The sequence below is a fragment of the Musca vetustissima genome, unplaced genomic scaffold (genome assembly GCF_032173495.1).
Source record: "Musca vetustissima isolate MV318-11 ecotype Yass unplaced genomic scaffold, APGP_CSIRO_Mvet_v1 utg136851, whole genome shotgun sequence".
Taxonomy (NCBI): Eukaryota; Metazoa; Arthropoda; class Insecta; order Diptera; family Muscidae; genus Musca; species Musca vetustissima.
The window spans coordinates 42,667-51,242 of NW_026888623.1; positions in this window are offsets into that span (position 1 = coordinate 42,667).

The window sequence follows — 8,576 nt, forward strand, 5'->3', positions numbered from 1 at the left end:
GTCGTCCTTGTTAATTTGTTACGCAGCGGCCGAGGGGTTCTCTCCAAGTCTTTGGATGTCTGTGAGGCAGGTATAACATCGGGAACACTAAGGAATTTAAATTTATCCCTCAGAGGTCGGGATGTGTTTTCCAAATCTAAAGTGGTTTGAGAAGCGGAAATTATGTCATTTCTTGAGCGGTTTTCATCCGATTTCTTTTCACCGCCCTCCTCATCAAGTGAGGATACTGATACTGATGTATTTGTATTTGATTTAAATAGAGGATTATTTAGCCGGGCAGCAGCCTCTTTACTCGTTGAAGGTCCATCAAACAAAAAATCATAATGCCCATTTTGATGGCCCTTTAAATGTCCATCAAATGCATTTGATTTAAATAGAGGATTATTTTGCCGGGCAGCTGCCTCTTTACTCGTTGAAGGTCCATCAAACAACAAATCATTTTGATGGCCCTTTGTGACAGGAATTTGGCGCTCCTTTTTTGATTCATCCTCCACGGGGGGATTTTCATTAATGGTTTGTAAGGTTTTCGATTTATTATTGCGTAAGGATGGTCGTCGTTTTTGTGTTACCACAATTTCCTCACTGGAACTATTCGAAATTATGCGTCGGCTGCATCTGGTTTTTGCCACAGGTTTTGGACTTTCAAACAGCTCCGATGAATTTGTTACAAAAAGGCTGCAGCTTTCCCCCTCCTTTAAAGGTTGACTCAACAGCACATCGGTGGTTTCCACATTCTTTTGGGGGGTCTTTTTTGCCGTCACTCTCTTTCTGGGAGAATTGACGACCTTTTTCTTTGGATTTTTAACTGGTGATAGCTTTTCTTTTTTCACTTTACTGGTGGTGGTGGCGATATTTGGCAAAATCTTTTCCTTTTTTACCTTACTGGTTTTGGTATCGATATTTTCATTCTTTTTCAATATTAAAGGTGGCTCAAATTCATATGCCGATGCACTTTCTGATGCTATATTAATAACATCATCTTGATGATCATCAGCATCGGCATTCTCATCATCATTATTATTGATTTCCTTCGCCGTCTTCTTCTTCAGTGGTGAAACGAAATGTTCCAAATCTTCATTATTTGTCTTGGCTTTGCGCATAACCAATGACGCCTTCCGTTGTGGTGTTGCCCGTCCACAAAATTGATCTATACGTGGCTGATAATTTGTCGATGGATTAATTTGTTCATATTTATACCATTTTTCAGGTACATTTCCGGTGATCATGGGATCTTTGCCCACCGGCACCGTACTAATAACTTTTTGAGGTTTCAGAAACCTTACGAATCTTTTCATTTCTTCATAACTGGAATGTTCCGAATATTCAATACCAATAATATTGATTTTGCCACGATATTGTGGCCGTGAATCTTTTTCCCAGCCGCTGGGCCGTATGGCAAGCAACATGTCATATTGATGTTCATACATTGAGAAGTAGTCGACCAGGTGCTGCAAAAAATAAAAGAAAGAAATTAGAAAAAATCTTCTACAACTTGAAAAAAATATTCTTTAAAAAACCCCCGCCTCTTCTACACCTCGGAAAAATATTCTTTAAAAAACCCCCGCCTCTTCTACACCTCGGAAAAATATTCTTTAAAAAACCCACGCCTCTTCTACACCTCGGAAAAATATTCTTTAAAAAACCCACGCCTCTTCTACACCTCGGAAAAATATTCTTTAAAAAACCCACGCCTCTTCTACACCTCGGAAAAATATTCTTTAAAAAACCAACGCCTCTTCTACACCTCGGAAAAATATTCTTAAAAAAGCCCACGCCTCTTCTACACCTCGGAAAAATATTCTTTAAAAAACCCACGCCTTTTCTACACCTCGGAAAAATATTCTTTAAAAACCCCACGCCTCTTCTACACCTCGGAAAAATATTCTTTAAAAACCCCACGCCCTTCAACACCTCGGAAAAATATTCTTTAAAAAACCCACGCCTCTTCTACACCTCGGAAAAATATTCTTTAGAAATCCACGCCTCTTCTACACCTCGGAAAATATTCTTTAAAAAATCCACACCTCTTCTACACCTCGGAAAAATATTCTCCACAAAATCCACGCCTCTTCTACACCTTAATAACATATTCTTGAAAATAACATTCTTTGAAAAAAAAAATACATCCACTTACCAAATACGACAATTTCCCCATTGTTATAACATGCATATCCGCTTCCCTGGGATTATCCACCAGAACGGCATTGAATTGTTCATCATCGATGGCACGTAAAGCTTTAGCACGATTCTCCTCTGTCCATACACGCAAACCGAATTCCTCAGCCAAGGCAGACCAGAATTTCTCCTTACCAATGACATATGAACCGCATACATACAGAATTTTCTTTTCCGAATGTTTGGCTTGAAACTCCCATATTAAATGTCTTGCCCTATCGATCGATTCATATTGTGTACAGAAGGCATATTTTTGTGATAAATAAGTTGTATCCAAATAGATTGTATCAATGGTATTATTCCAGAAGGCAGCCTCCATTTCCATACCATGCCAGGCACGAAAATCTCCCGTATGCAGGGTACATTTTTTGGTTTCGGTATTTTTAAATAGTAGAATAATGGCACCAGGACAATGATTGGCATCTAAGGCGGTAATTTCGATGCCATCCAATTCGATTGGCTCATTAAGATTTAGTTCATTTATATAGGGTTCCTCGATGGGTATAAAGGAGCGTACCAAACGGGCTGAAAAAAACATGTGAGAAGAAAAGGATATGTTATTTAATAGGACATTTCGGAAATGGGAAGAAAAAGAGATAGGTGTTAAAAGAAACATTCCTCCAAAAAATCATCTACATCTTGAAAAAAAATAATATTAAAAAAATCCATATTCTTTTTTAGCTTGCAGAAATAATATTTAAAAAAATTCCACGCTTCTTCTTTGGCTTGAAAAAATATTCTTTAATAAATCCACTTTTTCTTTAAGATCTTCTCATAGAATACTATAAGGTCTTTCATTCAGACGACTTTAAGATTTCATAGAGAACATTAAGTTCTTCTGATAGAATATTTGAAGTTCTTATCAGAGAATTTTTTAAGTAACTTTCTTTGGTAGACTTGTCTACTGTTTCGAATATTTTAAGACCTTAAATTTTTTTTCAACCGCTAACTTTCTTTGGTAGACTTGTCTTCTGTTTCGAATATTTTAAGACCTTAAATTTTTTTTTCAACCGCTCACCTGTTACACTGCTCATAAACAAAGGTTTGGCAAATTTCCTCGTCAGGCCAATATAATGATCGGCATGAAAATGTGTTAGAAAATAATAATCGACACCTTCAATATAGCCAAATTGAAAGGCATCAACAGCAAATCGGGTGCCCTCAACAATTTTATATGGTGGACATGGTTTGGGTTTATGTCTTGACGACGATGATGGTGTTTTAAAACTAGCTGTAGTTGGTGGTGGAAATTTAGTTACTATTTTAGTTACTGTCGGCTTATGGAACAACCGTGCTGTAGCAATCCATTTAAGTAAGTAAGTATGTTTAGTTACTGGTACTGAGGTACCCGAATCAAAGACTTGGGGTCTAGAGGATGTAGATGAAGCAGCAGCAAAATTATCTCCAACAGCATTGCTGTTGTTGTTGTGTTTAGACAGAATTTCTTCATTTATTGTTCGGCTATCCATTGCACTGTGTGGTGAAAATAATCCTTTCTTAACATTCGTCGTCTCCACTTGTTGCGTTATTCGGGTTTCTGTTTCTGCTTCATTTTCTTTTTCTTCTTCTTCGTCTTCTTTGTTGCATTTGTTCTTCTCCTCCTCTTTCAAGCTATAGAAGAGGCGTGGATTTATTAAAGAATATTTTTTCAAGCTATAGAAGAGGCGTGGATTTATTAAAGAATATTTTTTCAAGCTATAGAAGAGGCGTGGATTTATTAAAGAATATTTTTTCAAGCTATAAAGAGGCGTGGATTTATTAAATAATAATTTTTCAAGCTATAGAAGAGGCGTGGAGAATATTTTTTCAAGCTATAGAAGAGGCGTGGATTTATTAAAGAATATTTTTTCAAGCTATAGAAGAGGCGTGGATTTATTAAAGAATATTTTTTCAAGCTATAGAAGAGGCGTGGATTTATTAAAGAATATTTTTTCAAGCTATAGAAGAGGCGTGGATTTATTAAAGAATATTTTTTCAAGCTATAGAAGAGGCGTGGATTTATTAAAGAATATTTTTTCAAGCTATAGAAGAGGCGTGGATTTATTAAAGAATATTTTTTCAAGCTATAGAAGAGGCGTGGATTTATTAAAGAATATTTTTTCAAGCTATAGAAGAGGCGTGGATTTATTAAAGAATATTTTTTCAAGCTATAGAAGAGGCGTGGATTTATTAAAGAATATTTTTTCAAGCTATAGAAGAGGCGTGGATTTATTAAAGAATATTTTTTCAAGCTATAGAAGAGGCGTGGATTTATTAAAGAATATTTTTTCAAGCTATAGAAGAGTTTTTTTAATAGAAAAACTCGGAAAATCCTCTAGAAAATCGAATGAAAAGTTGCCACACAATGTTTGCTCTGCGAAGCAAATGAAATTCGTTGAAAATAATCGTGAATATTCAATGAAAATCTTGAAATTTTCTAATAGACGTCGATGAAGAAAACCAGAAAAGAAGGCAATTATGGGAAAAAATCTATAATCTGGAAGGTGTAACAAGAAAGAAAAAAATACGACGACCACAAAATACGGTAATAAAATCAAAGAAAAATATTGAATTAATAAAAGAAATGCGATAATTATTAAATTGGAAAATATGTTAAAGTGTTTGCGAAGTGAAGTAGTGCTTTAATATTCCAAAAAAACATGAAAAGTAATTTGAATTTTTTTCAAATTAATTAACCCGAAGCAAAAACAAAAAACATACAGATGAAAAAAACCCTAAATCTTTTTGTGAGTGTTTTGTTGGGTTGAGAGAGAGGCAGGCAGTGTGTGCGAGAGAGAGTGAGGAGTAGTCTAGCGCAGAGTGATGCAGCAAAGCAAAGGCAACAAAAAAGTTCGTGTTGTTGTTTTTTTTTCGTTGGTTTGATTTTTTCTCGTTGTCGTTGTTTTCGTTTACTCTCTATACTCGGTCTCGTATTACTTCATTCATTGATTCTGTGTTGTGTGTTTGCTTGATTTTGCCTTTGTGTGCTGCTGCTACCGTTGTGTTTTTTCTTGTTTGTTGGTTGGTCTATTGCGCGAGTGTTTGTGTGAGTGACTGGTGTATTATTGTTGTTTTTGTATGCCATAGTACTCCTCTCCTTTTGAAGTAGAGTAGTGTATTGTTGTTGTTGTTATTATTATTGTGCTGTTTCGTTAAACCAGAGAACACATTGCTTATTTGCAGTTATGTGGCGCCTTGTGTGATAAGTGGAAACACTAAAGGCCCTGTTCGTCATTTAAAAGGGATAACAAGTGCAAAATAAATTATATTAACATATATTAATAATAAAAATATAGATAAATAAAGTAAATATATAAATAATAAAAAAATATATAAATAATAAAAATTATATAAATAATTATTAAAATATATAAATAATAAAAAATATATATAAAGAAATATATAAACAATAAAAGCTATATAAAAAATGTACAAACAAAAATAATTAATAAATTGGTACATTATTATTAAATAATATAAAAAAATAAACAAAAATAATTAAAAAATCTACATTTGAATATATAAGAAAATTATAAATAACAAAATATACATAAATAATAAAAAATATATATAAAATAAAAAAATAAAATGTAGTAACGGTTTGGTAAGTTTCTGGAACTAGTTTTGGAACAACTCTAGTTTAGTAAAAACGATCAAATTTTTCTGAAATTTTTTCCAGAGGTAGGTATTTTTACCCTAATTATGGGGATATCTTCTTTTCTTGGGGGACGTACCCGGTTACCCGGTTATTTGACCCGGAAGTTCGGGTACGGGTACCCGGTTATATCCGGTTCTACGGATCCGGTTAATATAATATGGGTATCATTTTAAAGGTTATAAAAATACCTTTCCAATGAGTGGATGGGGTTATCTCAAACCATTTTGGGGATATAGTCAAAAAACTGGGTTTTGGTCCCCGATTTTTTTGAAAAACTCCCTAAAAGTCGAACTTGGGTCCATTATAGTCCCTCTCCAAACAGTACCCAAATGATAGACCACAATTTGCCCTTTCCAAAATGGTGCGATATGTGGATGTATCTGTTGTGGATCAAAAGATATGGGCCTTAGAACCCTATAAAACAAGGAAAATCTTTCTACATGACAGAATCTCCTTTTAAATAGCATGGTGTTTTTTGAGTGACCGGCCTTCGGCCGGCGATTTAAGACTTTCTCCTATGGACAGATGCCAACACCGGCTAACGCGGCAGAAACTCCTTCTAAATATAATATTTTTTTGTGTAGCCGGCCTTCGGCCGGGTATTTAAGACTTTCTCCTATGGACAGATACCAACACCGGCTACGCGACAGAATCTCTTGTTAAATGGAATACTTTTTCGGGTGACCAGCCTTCGGCCGGGGATTTAAGACTTTCTCCTATGGACAGATGCCAACACCGGCTAACGCGGCAGAAACTCCTTCTAAATAGAATATTTTTTTGTGTAGCCGGCCTTCGGCCGGGTATTTAAGACTTTCTCCTATGGACAGATACCAACACCGGCTACGCGACAGAATCTCTTGTTAAATGGAATACTTTTTTTAGGTGACCGGCCTTCGGCCGGGGATTTAAGACTTTCTCCTGTGGACAGATGCCAACACCGGCTAACGCGGCAGAAAATCTATCTAAATAGAATATTTTTTTGTGTAGCCGGCCTTCGGCCGGGGATTTAAGACTTTCTCCTATGGACAGCTACCAACACCGGCTACGCGACAGAATCTCTTGTTAAATGGAATATTTTTTTGGGTGACCGGCCTTCGGCCGGGGATTTAAGACTTTCTCCTATGGACAGATGCCAACACCGGCTAACGCGGCAGAAAATCCTTCTAAATAGAATATTTTTTGTGTAGCCGGCCTTCGGCCGGGGATTTAAGACTTTCTCCTATGGACAGATACCAACACCGGCTACGCGACAGAATTTTCTTGTTTTTGTAGGGTTCTAAGGCCCATATCTTTTGATCCACAACAGATACAGCCACATATCGCACCATTTTGGAAAGGGCAAATTGTGGTCTATCATTTGAGTTTGGTTTAGAGAGGTACTATAATGGGCCCAAGTTCGACTTTTAGGGAGTTTTTCAAAAAAATTGGGGACCAAAACCCAGTTTTTTGATTATATCTCCAAAATGGTTTGAGATAACCCCATCATATTACCACTCAATGGAAAGTGGTAATATGATATAAAATGATACCCATATTATATTAACCGGATCCGTAGAACCGGATATAACCGGGTACCCGTACCCGAACTTCCGGGTCAAATAACCGGGTAACCGGGTACGTCCCCCAAGAAAAAAAGATATCCCCATAATTAGGGTAAAAATACCTACCTCTGGAAAAATTTTCAGAAAAATCTGATCGTTTTTACTAAACTAGAGTTAAGCCCTAGTTTTATGCAATAACACTGTTCGGATTTTTTTAAAATATATTTTTCCAACCAACATCAGGACAAGGAGTTTTTAAGAGTATTTTCAGAAGCAGCTTAACTTTTTTAGGAACGAATGTCTTTCCCCGAAGTTCAAATTTATTAAAAAAAATATTTTTTAAGACACTTCGGACCTCCAATGTTTATTTTTAAAGATCGTTTCTAAAGCTCCAATATTATCCCCAGTTTCTAGTAAATACTTTTTAAATTACCACACCGATGCGTTTGATATCTCTGGATAACTTCATACCTCCGAAGTAGATCTAAAAGCGTTGATTTTTGGAGGGATATTTTTTTCTAGGCTAACATCGGAAACTACCTCCAAACTTGGATTAATTTTTTTTTCAAGATTACGGAAAATTTTGAAATTTTTATTGTCTTAAATTCCCGAAGGATCTTTTGAAATTTTTACCATAAGTAGTACTTGGGGCACCGATTACAATGATATGCCTTTTTCTTATGGAAATCCACATTTCCTGACAAATGGACCCACGAAGTTTCGCTGGATTCTTTTTATTTTAAATTTGTTATCTACTAAGGAGTAAAATGGACGCCTGATTCTCTATCGTAGGTGCACCCTTAAGCACCTTTAGTGTACATTTTGTTTGACCGTTCTGCATCAGGAGAATGATTGCAAATCCGACAAAATGTATCGAGCTATCAGTTTCCCAATTGATAATTCTGAATATTTGTAGAGTTAACCGGATCATTTCGATTTCCAATATGTGGAAGGATTATTGTTGCAATTTTTTTGTTCGATCTGCTGATGTCTGATATAATGAATTCGATCCTTCCAAATGATGTAGAGGGCTGTCTTGCCTCTTACTCAGGGTGCTGTCTGTCAAGAAACATTATGTTTTGACGACTGTCTGGCATGCTATCTGCCGTATCATGCCATTCATGATGCGGAAATAACAGATATCCCTCCATGACATGTCCAAGATGTAATTCCTTTGGGCGTCAACAGACCATCGATAGCGATCTTTATGACATTTGCACATC